We start from the raw sequence: 15,835 nt of genomic DNA on the forward strand, positions 1-15,835 counted from the left end.
ATCCGTGGAGGAGGTGAGCAGCGTGTGGGTGCTGGGCCTCATGAGAACCGTGGACACGGAGCGGGCGTGGGCCCTGAATTCCTGCAGCAGGCTCCTAGTATCCCAGCTCCACACCTGAAGGGAGAGGATATTAATGACACACAATCCAAGCATCTCAGTGTATTTCAGAACGTTTACTCTTTAGGAACATACAGTACGGAATCCTTTCTGCGTAAGACATTGTTGACATTTTTATTTTGAGCTCCTCTTTATTCTCTTCCATTCATACCTGTACAAATCCAATCATGTCGCCCGTACAGAGGTATCTCTGCACCCAGTCAGGCGACACACAGCGCAGAGTACCCTGACCGTGTCCCCTGAGAGCCCTGTACTCTTTCTTCTCCACAAAGTCAAAGCTCTTGATGCCGCGGTTGCAGAGCGCGTAAAGCATGGACGCTTGTCTCTCCGTCACCAGGCCACTAATGGTAGTGTCCCTCCTCAAGGAAGTGCAGTGCCAGTCCAGCACCTTGATTATCCCCAGGTGGGTCTGTGCAGAGGTCAGATGTCAGAGAAAACAATATGGTCGCTACTTATCAGTCCAACCAAGGTGAGGGAATTGAGTAAAAAAAAGGATGTGTCAGAGAAGTTAGAAGAGAAAATGCTTTTCATCTTAAAAAACAAGAAGGCTGTAGTGCTTCCTATCAAGGATGTTTGAACATCCCACCCACCTGCAGATTAGTCCAGAAGCCCCAGAAGGTGATGATGCCCATGCTGCCAGTCAGCAGCTCCTCGGTCTCCTTGCAGTAGTGCATACAGAGCACAGAGCCCAGGCAATTGGCCCGGTACAGCACCGCCATGCCCTGCGTTGGGTCAGAGAACACGCGCAGAGAGAGGTCATCGCAGGCCCCAACAAAGACCCGTTGGCTGGGCACAGAGACCAGGTGCTCCACCCGGTAGCCCCTGTCCAGGGGCAGGCTCAGGCTGTGCTTTAGATCCCCTCGCAGGTTCTCTGTCCACACCTCCATCTGACAGAGGGAGGTAAGGGTTCATGGATTTGCAGTTTTGAGGTTTTTGCTAATTCTATTTGAGCATCATGCAATGGCATACCACCCTGGAACGAATTGGCCTGGCCTAACAGGATGAATAACATGTTATTGCATAGCATTACTTTTCATTATACACAGTATTATCTTTTAATTCACATCTGTAAATCTCCATTTAATGCCCCATTTTCACCCGATGTGAGGTCATGGTGTGTCCCCATTGGAAGCCCACCACCACAGTGCCACTGAGGCTTGAGTTGGTGGTGAGGCACTGTAAGTAGTTCTGTGCACACGAGTATTGGAACTGCATTGCGGGAGTGGCATCCAGACACAGGGCTGTCTCTTCCTCCACCTCATCTTCTTCACGACCACACACTTCCTATAAATATGAATGGGAAATGGTCAAGTTATTGTAATGACGATGATTAAGATGATGATAATGAGATCATGATCATAAATTAGATTTGAATTAAGATGATGAAGAAGAATGGGAGTTCGAATTCGTTTCCTATGGAATAGTAAAATCATTCATATGACGTCAGAACTATTCAGGTATGATAAACGACAAAATGTCAAAGCATTTTACTTAACTAGGCAAGTCAGTTAAGAACACAGTCTCATTTACAATGACCACCGTACACCGGCCAAACCAGGACGACGCTGGGACTATGGGACTCCCAATCACGGCCGGTTGACACAACCTAGAACTGAATCAGTGTGTCTGTAGTGACGCCTCAAGCACTGAGATGCTGTGCCTTAGACCGCGGTGTCACTCGGGACCATAAGGTTATACCATACCTTTATAGTTTGTTTCAGCTGCGGAAGAAAATATTTCCATTCTGGAACTATCCTTCTCATTGACGTCATGTTGCACTTTATCCCTTATTCACTTAGACTACATTATTTTCTTTCCTTGAAAAACTGGCCTTATATATATTTATTCTGGCACGACTTTGATGACGTAGCAATAATGTCATGCAGTTTAGTAGTAAAACGAGGCCTTTGCGTCATAATGGCAGGCAGCATTGTAAGGCGCAGATGGGATTTATGTTTTCATTAACGTCCGAAAGAAAATGATCAAACACTGTGTGCACATTTTTGTATTGACGTGTAAAAATGCGTTGATTACAATTCACTACCACAAGGTTGCGCTATTTACTAATAACTTAGCTCCAACTCTATGACCACAACCGAAAATAGACAATTAACGTGGTGCAAAAATCATTTACAGGCACTTTGTAGTTAGCAACATTTATATTCCAAACATGTAACTGTGTATTTCGGAATAGTGCTGTTGTTTTTTCCGAGACATTATTGCAACAGATTTTTTTGCAATGGCCATACTAACACGTCTATCTGTGTTCAATGCAATGAATGTATGGTTGTAGAATAACTGCCCTCATAAATTTACTATCGGTACTACAACAAGCATGCTCGCACAGGCGCAGTGCGGCGTGAGATCGAGTGCTAGCGCAGCACGGTGGTTTCGGCTGGCTTGTGTGATCGGACTCCGGGAGAGCATTCCTGGCAACGTCGTGAGCGGGGATAGAAACAAGCTGTCGACTACTGGTCAGTGAATGTTTCTCCTAGGAGATGGGGATTTCTAAAGTGATATAAGTTCGTCGAACGTCGATAGGTAAGAAACACTCCCAAGTAGTATTTCCAAAGTAGTTTTTATAATAGTTAGGTTGCTCAACAACATTAAAGTGGCGAGTCAACTAGCTAGCATTACTCAGTAACGTTACTTGCAACCGGCCATCGCGAGCTAACTTCACAAGCCTGCTTTGCAGTCAACCGCTTGCATACTACTAGGTTGTTTTTAATCGTTGTTGCACCTTTCTAAACATGTAGTGGATATACGTCTCACCTAGACGTGTATTATACAGTTAACTAGTTAAAAACATAGTATATCAATTAGTCTCCGAAATAATGTTTTATGAACTAAAATATGCCCGATCCTTCCTGGTCCGCCGTGTTTCAGTACGCATGCGCGTAGTATTTAGAATACTCCGGGTTTGTAGTTTTTTTTTCTACCTGAGCTAATCACACCTGTAAAGGCCACGCGACAATGGTAAAACTACAAGTTCCAGACAATGGCACCATTGTCTCGTTAAGTGAAACACAGCAGCAGTTGGGAATGTAACCAAGTCAGCTAGCTTGAACGAGCTTTGCATTTTGAAAAGTGCTGCAGTAGGAAGTTGCTAATGTGAGTTTGTTTATTTTTGACTGAATTGCTCATAAAAGGTTTTATGTAAACACACTGCGTTTTCTTTAGGGGATTTGTGTTGGGCAGCGTACCACCATGTTTTGGTGTTGAGTGATTCATGGGTAAAATGTTACAAACAAGCTAACAAGTTAACTAACTAGGTAACTGAAAATGGGTGATCCTAGTATTGGGTGACTGGCTAGCTAGCTAGATAATTGTACTAACTAAAGCCCTCATAAGTGGTCTTACAGAATTAAATCAATCATCTTATATTCAATTATAAAAATGTAAACTGTAAAGTGTATGACAATTTTTTTTCTCTCATTTAACAGAATGCTAGCTAAGCAGACCATGCAGACCTTGTTTGTACACATTAGTGTCAATGTTGATCAGCTGTCATTGTGACATGTTAAGGTCAGTTGTCAGCCACATGACACCATCTTATCTGCTAGGCATTTGTAAGTTACCAATATCCATGGAATGGAGCTTGTGTGTGTGAGATAAAATATCCTCCTGATTCAAAGTCACCTGCCTTGTTCAAAGTTGGGTGGGTGTGCATGCGTTGCAGTGGGAAAGGGGGGTTAAGAGTCTGTGTCATCATATATTAGTCCAAATGTAGCTGGATGTCGCAGGAAATAACGTTAAATATTAGAATAGACCTTTCATCCAGGGGGCAGCATAGATATGACGGCGCATAACCACTTATTTTTGTTGCTTACTCCCTGTAACTAATAGAATGACGATAAGGCCAGAACTGGCGAGGAAAAGGTCTAGGCCACTAACTTCCCTGCTTCTGAGAAAGAGGGTGTTTCAGATCAGCTCACTGATGTTACACTCATCACGTCTGTAGTTTCCTCAGGGATAAAAATAGGGGCTTCTTCGTTTAATTTGAAGGAAATGACATTAGAAAGACTGTGCATACTTGTGAAGTTCTGAATACCACAGTTAATGTTGAATAATCACGACCAGGTGTCTCAGATTACAACTTCAGATCCCCCTCATTCATCTGTCACTGAAAGACAGAAGGGCTTATTTGGATCATTTCCGTCAGGGAATTTTTGTCACTGTCTCATGTTTGATCAAAATATTTGACAAATGTTCTCGAATCAAAACCAGAACTAAGACGCGTTATGTTTGGTAAACCGAGAAGCAAAGTCTTGAAACAGTAGGGCAGGCTATTTATTACCTGGTTGATACGGCAATTCTATTTTACTAGGCAAGTCAGTTAAGAACAAATTCTTATTTTCAATGACGGCCTAGTGGGTTAACTGCCTGTTCAGGGGCAGAACGACAGATTTGTACCTTGTCAGCTCGGGGGTTTGAACTTGCAACCTTCCGGTTACTAGTCCAACGCTCTAACCACTAGGCTACCCTCTCAGGTCATCAGTGGTTTCACCGTTTGGTGACCTGCTGGAGGGTTGATCATGCATCATCATAGGGTAGGCTGCTGTTTGGGCCAACAAGTGAAGTTATGCACTACAGTCAAATGCACCAAGGATTTTACTCCCTAAAATGTGACTTTGTCATTTACATGTTTTTGGATATTTATTGACATGACTACTTATTGTTGCTTAATTTTGTACGTTTTTATTTAGCTTTAGCCAGTTTCATAAAGGCTTCACTTGGGGCTCCTGGGTGGCTCCTGGGTGGCGCAGCGGTCATCTCATCTCATCTGCATCTCAGTGCTAAAGGCGTCACTGCAGTCCCTGGTTCGAATCCAGATCACCCGGCTGTGATTGGGAGTCCCATAGGGCGGCACACAAGTGGCCCAGCGTCGTCGGGGTAGGCTGTTATTGTAAAGAAGAATTTGTTCTTAACTGACTTGCCTAGTTAAATAAAAGAGAAATATACAATGCTGCCTTTATTGCCTTTCAAAGTTAAAATTTCTATGCTGTGCATCATTAAAATAATTAGTGACTGAAAGCCCCTTTGTAAGATACAAAGCTTGCCTATTTCATAATAATGTAAAAGCAGCATGTTTTGGTTGAACAAAATGTAATGTTAATCCTCTGGTTATGCTTGGGACACCGTAGTAGTGCTTCTCGTTGTAGTTCCATAGGGAACAGTTCTAAATAACCTTGAGGAATATGCCATAGTTTCTTGCTGCTTCATTATAGGCCTACATTATAAACAAAGTACAATACTTTACAATACAAAGGGAATTGTATCTGGGCCACCTGAGTTGCATTCTCCTTGTGAGCTTTGTGGTTCACGCCTCTCATCGATGACTCATCGAACTCTGTGGTTTTTGAAGATAAAGACCTATGATTCAAAGGAACTGGTTCTCAAGGGTACATTCTTACTCCGCTGTTAATGAAACAATTTTCATAAACAAACATGGACTGAGTATCAGGTGTCTTAGTAATAAAAACCTGGACTATACAAATCCTATAGATTACTTATTTATTTTTCAGTTTCAGCTCTTCCAACAGCACAGTTTGAGTCCTAACCACCACACTGACAGTCCTCCCTCTGTTTGTAATTTTCTTGCCAGGTTTCTCCCTGACTCCTGGGGACTTCCTGGTTAAATAAAGGTTAATAGAAATAAACAGTATAATGCACGGCTCCTCATAAGAGGCGGCAGACAGACTGATCCATCATGCTCATTAGTGTAGCATCACAGCTCAGAGAGGAGGATGCAGCCTCAGGTGCTGGATACCGTCTGGTCCTTGTCATGCTGGAGAGCGCATCATACATTTGTGCATTGTTTTTAATTTGAGCACATACCTCTCATCCTGAGTACATTTAAACATATATATATATATATATATATATATATCTCTGCTATTGATGTTGTACTCTTACAATGTAAATACATGGCATGCACATGTAATTGAACACTGCAGGTGTTGGATTAAATGGCATTAGCCCACCTGCACCAGTGTTGCTCACAGAATCTCTTTTGAAGTATTGGCCTCCCTTGAAGCCTGTCTGTGACTCGGCATGTATGGCAGTTTTCAACAGTTTGAGTTATAGAAAAAGGAGCAGGATGTTCGTCAAAGGATCTACTTTATGGCTCCTGCACTGTCATAAAACATCATCCCCCTCTCCTCACTCCCTCAGGCATGAACCCCCTAGGTGTTTATAAAGCTATCAGTTTCGCTTTTCAGCCGGGAGGATGAAGAGTGATCTGGAGGAAGAGCGAGCACATGTCCCAGACCCAGTGATTCTTCCCCTGCAGGCTTCCCCAGGCCTGTTTGACTGGGGTAAATATAGCCGGTTGGTTTTGGCCTTTCTCGCCACAGACCAGCATCCTCCCTGTACTGAGAGAGGGAGAAATGCCCCACTGTCCACAAAGCTTTTAAACAGGGTTATAGGACTTAGTAAGGTTGCTGTTAGTCTTAATACAACAGGAGTTTTCCTGCATAAAAAAGGGGCTTAGCTGGTGGGTGTGGCAGGGGATGTGGCAATGGGTGCGGTCGGCGTGGCTGAATTTTGAGAACATTTTAGAGGCCCCTATCTTGGCGGTGTAGAGTTTTCTTTATATATATTTTTTTTTCTGCAATTCTACCAATTTCTTAAAGTCCAGGTAGCAGATAATTGACCCTGACAGATATTTATGTATACTGGCCGATGCTTCGCATTTCAATTTAGCTCACACTTGGCAGGCCTTATAGAAAACTCTTCCGGAGCCACAGAACGTCCGAATTACCACAACGCGCAGCCCCCACATTCCATATTCCTTTCCTAAAATCTGCCATCAGTCCAGTGTATGGAATGTCTACGAGATGCCATAGCAGATATCAGAATAAAATTATTCTGGAGGTGTCGTCTCAATCCACCCGACTAGCCATCCACACACAGTTTCGTCCCTAGCCATAAGGCTAAATACAGTAACGGTGTCCAAAACGACTCTTTCCCATAGGTTTATACTCTCTCTATAGTATGACAGCACCAGCAATTAGCTACCAACTGCTGGCAGACATGTTTACATTTGGTTAGTTTTATGGGTGTTATTTAGATTGAAGATGTCAGCTAAATGTGGTACCTGTGTTGCTAGCTAAGGTTAGCATAGAGGTAGCAAGCGGGCTCTTTCACTTACCTGGCTCACTGACTGCTCACTCTGCTGGTGTTGCTGGCCGTTTGAGATGCTTTAGAAGCCACGTTGATGGTAGGGACAGCTTTAACTCCCATGGCTATCAACAATGGAAGTAATCACAAATTCAGCCCACCTTTTACAAAGTTTTTCATTCACGGCGTTGTGGGGTTGTTTCCAAACTCGGAGCTGATTTGGGAAAACCTCAAACCCAACTTTTAGAACAACATTATACAATTCTAGCAATTGATTTAAGAGTTTGTAATTTGGGAATTTGTTTTCTTTGGATGCTCCAAGTTACTATTTGTATGCGTTTCTGGCATTGAGAAATAGGTTCTACACCCCTTTTAATGGAGCTGATAGAAATGTTTGAAGTGTTAAAGCTAATTTCCTGGAATACTACACACGTTGTCATACAGTTTAGAGAAAATGTTGCAGATTAAAGCACATTTCCCTTAATTCGACATATACTGCCATGGAGCGGAGAGAACATTTTGCAGTCTTAAAGTTTAGGCTATTTCCTGCAATCTATGCATTTTCAATGGCAAATGCTGTGTTTTGCACAGATATAATAACAAAAATCTATATGGCTAAATTCATCGTTTTTTACATTTTATTTTCAATTATTCCTGACTGTCTAGCTCTTATTTTGGTGATTGTTAGGTCTCAAAGATATTATATATTTTTTAAAGTATATAGGTTCATGATATCTTGTACATACTTTATCTAGTTTAAGTTTACACTGAAAGCATTTTTCTATCCCGTAAATGTATTTAAAAAAACACACTGTTTGCCCCGCCCAAGGATTTCAATAGCAGAAAAATCCCTGTACAAAGCATTTAGACACTGCTACAAAGGACTTGTACACAGTTTGATTTAAACAGGACTGTTTCATATGTCCGTCCATTTAATAATTTACAGATGGCAGAGCACTGAAATGCCAAGGCAATGGAAAGCATTATGTACACGTGTCATGTTAGAGATCAGAAATCTGCATTTTCAAAACGGAGAGCATAAAAAAAAAAATGGTGTGTTATTTGTCTTAGAGTGCTCAGGGGCGTGCAACTACATTTTTCTCTTCACAGAAAATATATTAGTACACCACGTTCAACAGAAAATAGCTGCATTCATCAGATGTCAACAGAAGTGTAACAAGGTATTTTTGTCAAACTATTCATGACCATCATATTTATGTTTATCATAGGAAATGTTGCTGGCTACTCTAATGTTTTTCTTGATGTTAAAGGGGAAATTTTCTTCATCTCCAGCATCACTCCAACGTCAACATATGTGAAAAGGGTGCGTTTCTATGTTTTGTAGTAAAAAGATAGAGGATGTTTCCATTTTGACCAATTGTGAGTAGGCATTACCTACTAACTGCCTAATTAGTTGATGACATATCTTTCTATGTTTTGTAGTAGAAAAAACATATAGAAATGCGCCATTTTCACTACACTGCACGTCTGTTTCTCAAACTAGACACTAATGTACTTGTCCTCTTGCTCCCACTCCTCTTTCTATTCTGGTTAGAGCCAGTTTGCGCTGTTCTGTGAAGGGAGTATTACACAGCGTTGTATGAGATTTTTCGTTTCTTGGCAATTTCTCGCATGGAATAGCCTTAATTTCTCAGAACAAGAATAGACTGACGAGTTTCAGAAGAATGAAAAGTATTTTGTTTCTGGCCATTTTGAGCTTGTAATCGAACCCTCAAATGCTGATGCTCCAGATACTCAACTAGTCTAAAGGACAGTTTTATTGCTTCTTTAATCAGAAGAACAGTTTTCATCTGGGCTAACATAATTGCAAAAGGGTTTTGATTAAATTTTGTTATTTTAATGGACAAAGAAATGTGCTTTTCTTTCAAAAACAAGGACATTTCTAAGTGACCCCAAACTTTTGAGCGTGTGTGTGTGTGTGTGTGTGTGTGTGTGTACACACACAGCACCAGTCAAAAATGTGTACACATATGTGCCTTTGTTTCAATATACTTTTTTTGCCAAAACTCTAACACGTTCTAAAGTGAATACTGGAACAATATTTCTAACCTGGACCATTCCCCACATTCTGAGGTGATTGATAGTAAATTGTTTGTTATTTTGTGATATCATTAAAAATGTGAAAGGAAATACTGGAACTTGGAAAGTATACATACCCACTACATGTACAAAGTTTCCATCTGATGCATGGAAAATGAAAAACTATCAGTGTTTTTATTAAGAGATGGATATGATTTTAGGAGCCATAAGAAACCATTGTTTTAGACATTTTTCACAGTGACAGTTGAGGTCAGAGAGCGTGTCAGCCTTACGGAACCGCCCTTTTGAACAATCTGTATAAAATTGTTGGTTAAGAATGAATATATCAGACCAGAGAGATGTTGACCTGCATCTTCCGTTTAAAGTGGCCTGAGCTCTGAATCTCAACATAAGGTAGGGACGATAAACTCACTTCCCGGATAATTACTGGTACGGCTGATTAGCTGTCCGAAGTAAAGTATCTAGAAAGTGAAAAGAAGTGGAACCCGTCTACTACTCTTCTCAAATCACTGTGGTACACTACTCTCATCACCCCACTGGGAATCATCGACACGGCTGGCTAGCCTATCTTCAAAAAGGCATATTCCAGAGCAAATGGAAGGAAAATCAACTCTGTAGTTCTGTTCAGGACTACACGACAAGTCATCGGATACTGGACAACTGCAAAGAAGAGCAGCAGTAGAAGATTTGTCGGAACCATTTTTGAACAATCAGAGCCTTACAAGCCTACCGCGAAAAGGCCCAACCCCTTTTCCAAGGCAGCTCGGTTCCAAGAGGGATACACGGCGAACCAAGGAATTGCACGCAAATACATTCATGATTTCTTATTCCAAGCGGGCGGAGGTTCGTGTGCAAAGTATAGGAGTACGATAAGTGAGTAGTTTCTAAGTGTACCAACGTAAAGTGTCTGTCCCTCTCTCTCTCGCCCTCTCCATATATTTTATAACAAGCAGCCGTATTGTTGTCAGTCCGCTAGGGACTTGTTTTTAACATATTAAGTGTGTACGTTTGTCCTGTGTTAACATTTTAATTAGCTAGTAAATAAATCATTTAACCAATTGGTATAGTACTGAATCATAAGTAAGGCTCGGGTTTTTGTAGGTGCAAGCAAGTTGACTGTTCAGAATGATGATATGATACGATGTTATGATTAATAAGTTGAGTTTAATTCGGAAGATGGTAACTCTTTTTAAAGAACCGCTCTCGTGGTGCCTCAGATCCTCATGAGTTAATTGTTACGTGATTTAATTTATTTGGTTAACAAACATATTTAGGTTATTAGATAAGTCTTCAGATTAATTAATGGTCAAGTCACGACAATGAATATGAACTCAAAATTGTGACATTTCCTATTAATCTTGCATTTTATAGAGATAAATAGGCTAAACAGAAGTACCAGAGAAAAGTAGCTACACATCAGTCAGGGCATTCGATCAGCATACAGTGCTCTATCGTGAATTCTCAGCATGCAGGGACAAATGTCTGAGCAGATATTACAAAAATAAGAGATCTGCATTTACAAAACGCAGCAAGATATTCTGCGTTAAAGTGGTTATATACAATAAGACTGGGGGAAACATCTTCACACGCCATATGAAAGGATATGTCTGCCTCTTGAGGATCTCGGCGTTCTTACGCTGTAGTTAAGGCTGAACATGTAGGAGTGACTGTCAGCTATATAGCCTAAGCCTGGAACAACTGTCAAGCTAAAATGTCCTAAGCCCTTACTGGTGTGCTGATTTTAACGAGTGGATTTCTGCCCCCTTTATATCCTCCTTGGTTCTAATTAGGTTTCCAAACTGATGCTATATCAATAGAAGAGGGAGGTGTACAAATCAGATCTCCAGGGAACACATTTCCCCAATCCCTTAGGTTATGTTGTGCAGCTGAGGCACCTTGCTTTGTTATTCTTCTCTTATTTTCTTCAGTATTTGCCTTTTTTTTAAAACCTTCATTTAACTAGGGAAGTCAGTTAAGAACAAATTCTTATTTTCAATAACGGCAGGGAACGACAGATTGTCACCTTGTCAGCTCGGGGATTCGATCTTACAACCTTTTGGTTACTAGTCCAATGCTCTAACCACTAGGATACCCTGCCGCCCTTTTGAATGGGTTCCTCTGCTGTTTCCAAGGAGAAGAGCTAGCAAGCCTGTTATTTCACTGGTTTCATGTTTTTCTCAAACCGTGTTTTCACATGTGGAGCCTTTATCAGACAGGCAGTGTGTGAGTTAAGATGTAAGGGGACTTACACAAAGGGCTCTGTCATGCAGATAGAGAAATGTTGGAGAGAGGAGGAAATCCTAGATGAAGTCAAAAGGAAACAGCTGATTCTCTCTCTATTTTATTGGGGTGAGGAGGGGTCGAAATTAGACTTGTACAGCCAACACTTGGTCAGGATCATCATGTGGTAATTTATTGGTAGAGCTTCGAAGTGCGAAGCTGCTTCGACCGGGTTACTTGTTTGAGTGACTGATTCGACCGGGTTACTTGATTGATTGACTGCCAACGTATGGGGATTGTTTTCTGGAACGTTGAAGTGACACGTGTGTGTGTCTGTGCTTGCATGCTGTTTTGCTTACTGAATAGGGAGGATCTTTGCCTGGTTACATCTGTGTTTCATTGGGAGATGAGTTGTTGGGCTCTTGCTTACCCTCACCCTGGCCCTTCCCGTTGCGTGAGTGAAGGTCCGGATTTAGGACAGGAAGTAGTGAGTGTGATCAGGGTGCTGACTGTTTCTGTGAGTCAGACAGCAGGCACGACTAGAATCCACCTGGTCAGGGTATAATGAAAGACAACCTCAACTATTCCAGTTATGGTTCAAGCTCTGTTTTTGGAATGGATGAATGTGTACAACCCAACAGCAACAGGAAACCTGTGGTCATTTGCGTGATTCCACTTCCTCTGTCTCTAAGGATGTTTCCATTTGGGAGCTGGCCAGTCAAGCCCATGTCTGTCTGTCTGTCTGTCTGTCTCTCTGCTTTTCTTTATTTTCCCTCTTTCTTTTGCTCTGGAATGTGTCTAGAGACATGCGAAGGTCCCTCCCACCCTGTATGCGTTAGTGCAGTCCAGTCCACCTCCCCATAGCTCAGATCCTGTCTCAACTGTAGTCATTGTTTTAATGCTAATTGAGTGTAGTACTTGGCCATTCCATGAATGCCATTTGGCCTGATTCTACTGTACTGTATCACTATTTGCATTTTTCTTCCCTATTTCTAAATCAGATTTGGTGGGATGGAGTGCTGCTATGGATATAAGACCATTGTGTGTTCAGGAGACAGAAGGGGGTTTCTGAGAGAGACGTAGGCTATAAGTTGTTATTTTGGTGGGTAGGGCTGTTCTCCTAATGATGTGTGTTTTGCATGTCTCCCTGGGCCAATGGTGCTACACTAATGATAACAAATGTCTAGGTGTGTGTGTGAGAAATAAGTGTGCACTGTTGACAACTTTGTTCCTGGCCCACAGGAGTGGGCCTGGGAGTGATGGCGAGAGAGGGAAGTTGTGTTTTCTCTCTAGAACAGTAGGCCTTGTTATCGAGGGAGAGATGGATTGACTGATAGCCCCAGACTGAGAGAGAGATGGGTGGGCGGAGAGGGGCGGGGGGATGAAAGGAGGTGAAAAGGTTGTCTGTAGCCAGCCCAGAGACCAAACTGCCTCCTACTGTAGGGGTTTAATGGTACACTATTCCTACCGAATTGTTCGGCACAGGGATCTCGGTTCGGTCTACACTGTGAACCCGAATGAATACATAAAATAAAAATGTTGTTATATATATATATATATATATATATAACAACAACACTAGGGCTGTAGGCTATGCCTACGCTGTGTTGTATGCCATTGCCTAAATCTCATCTGAAAAAACATTGTAGGCTATTCTGTTAAAACAGCTACATACACACGTTGTAATCGAAATTCTAATCTTAACTGGCACATTTCAAACTGTCCTTTGGTGAGACACACCCGGGAACTAGTTCTGTTCGATTTTACGATGGTGAGTGGTGGGGTTGATCAATTCTGGTTTGAGGATCCCCCATCATCGTTTAAATTTCCAGTTTTGGATCATTTTGGCTTCACAGTAGATTACAATGGCGATAGACAGAGTTGTCGATAAAACATGAACTATGTTGCCACTGCCCGACGAGAAGAGCCTATGCAGAGTGGCGCGTGGAGCTTGTTGTTGTTGTCGGCCAATCGTAAGACATCAAAGCGGCACTACAGTCACAGAGCCTGCGTGTGTGGCAAAGCAAATGAGGAGATTATCTAATCAATGGAAGATGGTTAAATGAGAAGGATATGCTGCAACGACAGGTAGGCTGCTGCTTCATAATCTGAATGGAGGTGTTTTTATTTAACTGTCGGACAGGGAGAAAGCAGCCTTAATTAGCATAGCTAGCTAACTAGATTATCTGTTTGATGCAGTCAACACAGGTACTATGGTTAAAGAAATGTGTGATAAATAAAGTATACCAGTTTCATTTAAGGACCAGAAAATTGACAGCTGTGCCATGTAGATTGCAAAATAGTTGGGAAGAGTTTTTTGATGTACTGATTCCATGGCACATGGTTTATGAACTGATATGCAAACGACGCCGGATTTAAAACTTCACATTTTTCCATTTCAATTATTATTATACAAAATTCTTGCAACCAAAATAATTGTGTATATATATTGGGGATACAACCATCCCAGCTCTGCAGATTTTGCTGCGATTAGACAGAATAATTTGATCGTTAGTTTTGGTACTGTCCATATGTAGCTTGTTTTTGGTCGCAGGTCCAGGAATGGCTGAAGAATTGAAACATTTACCTGGTGCTAACTCTGCAAATAGCACTGCTGGGTGATTTTTGAAAAGTCAGTCAATCGTTCAATAATACTTTTAGCAAAAATGATTATCTTTTAATTTACAATCTGTAGAAACAATGAGATAAGGAAAGTTCCAAGACTTTTGAAAAATACATGGCAAATATAAATAAAAAATGGAGCTAGATGGGAGGGGTTGAGTGTAGCTGAAGGGTGGGACTAAAAACCAACAAAATATACCTAAAGTCAAATATACTGTCTGTAAAATGTATATAGGTTCAGAACCTTTGTGAAACAGCCCATTTAAAAAAATATATGCAAATTGCAATCAAACTGGATGGTCTTCAGAGGAAATGGCAGGGGTTGAGGGTAGCTGAAGGATGGGATTAAAATCAAAATATACAGTTGAAGTCGGAGGTTTACATACACCTTTGCCAAATACATTTAACCTCAGTTTTTCACAATTCCTAACATGTAATCCTAGTAAAAATGTCCCTGTCTTAGGTCAGTTAGGATCGCCACATTATTTTAAGAATGTGAAATGTCAGAATAATAGTTGAAATAATGATTTAAAATATATGGGGGATTGTAAATGAAACAGACAATTACATTGATGGAAGCTACATTCTAAAAAAAAGACCACTATTTCGTACTCATATTGGATGATAAACAACCTAGCATTGGCAAGCCAGAAGTTAGTCTATTGTTGGTGGCTGTCTCCCATGCTCCCCGTGTCACTTGCTCACAGTACACACACTGCAAAACCCCTCCGCTGCCTGCTAGAGCGTCTCTCTCACGCTTTATCACCTCTGGTTAATAAAGTAGTTTACAAATTGACTTCTGCTGCTTCCCTCACTCGAACCGGGTCTGAATCCGACCAGATCTATTCAGAACTGATCTAGTTATCCTCGGGCCCGTTTAGAACGGGTCTTTAGATTAAAAAAACAAATTATACATATTGGGTTCGGGTGGGAAAGCCCCAGGTCCATTTCGGAATGGGTCCAACTTTGGACCCCTGAAAACCTTTACTTGAGAGGCCCAACATAGCATTGTCTGTTGTGACAGGAAATGTTGTCACAGAAGCTGGACTTGGGGCACAAATGGTTTGGGTTTCTGTCTTTTTATTTGTTTTTATAACTAAAAAAACAACTTTTACCCCTTTCTCTCACCAATTTTGTGGTTTCCAATTGGTGGTTAGTCTTGTCGCTGCAACTTCCGTACGGACACGGGAGTGGTGAGGGTCGAGAGCGGTGCGTCCTCCGAAACACAACACAATGTGTCGGAGGAAACGCTACACCTGGCGACCGTGTCAGCGTGCATTGCGCCCGGCCCGACACAGGAGTCGCTAGAGCGCGATGGGACAACAACATCCCTGCCGGCCAAACCCTCCCCTAACCCGGGCGATGTTGGGCCAATTGTGCGCCGCCCCATGGGTCTACCGGTAGCGGCTGGTTGCGACTGGACTCGAACCAGGACCTGTAGTAACGCATCGATGCAGTGCCTTAGACCGCCACTCGGGAGGCTTGGTTTGTGTCTTTTGCCAAAGAAGCAAAAATGAATTGCAGTAACTGTTGCCATTTCATTTCCCCGCGTACTGTAACCGAACTGTGACCCCAAAACCACAATACGTACTGAACGGTTACACCCCTACCCTGCAGTATAAAAATGAAAAGATGGCCAGCAAAGCACTGTGTATCTCCTCCTTTCACTCTAGTCTAGTGCTCATCCATCTTT

At 41.9% G+C, this 15,835-nt stretch overlaps 1 protein-coding gene across 3 annotated transcripts in view; it reads left to right on the forward strand.

The window, feature by feature from the left end:
- Positions 1–2,479: 2,479 nt before the first annotated feature.
- LOC110507407 (signal-induced proliferation-associated 1-like protein 3) overlaps positions 2,480–15,835 on the forward strand; it is a 95,048-nt gene continuing 81,692 nt past the window's right edge. For all 3 annotated transcript variants that reach the window (XM_021587390.2, XM_036964760.1, XM_036964759.1), the window contains exon 1: positions 2,480–2,658. The gene's annotated coding sequence lies outside the window, so the exon portion shown is untranslated. The remainder of the gene's footprint in view (positions 2,659–15,835) is intronic.

Source organism: Oncorhynchus mykiss, chromosome 27, assembly GCF_013265735.2.
Source record: "Oncorhynchus mykiss isolate Arlee chromosome 27, USDA_OmykA_1.1, whole genome shotgun sequence".
Taxonomy (NCBI): domain Eukaryota; kingdom Metazoa; phylum Chordata; class Actinopteri; order Salmoniformes; family Salmonidae; genus Oncorhynchus; species Oncorhynchus mykiss.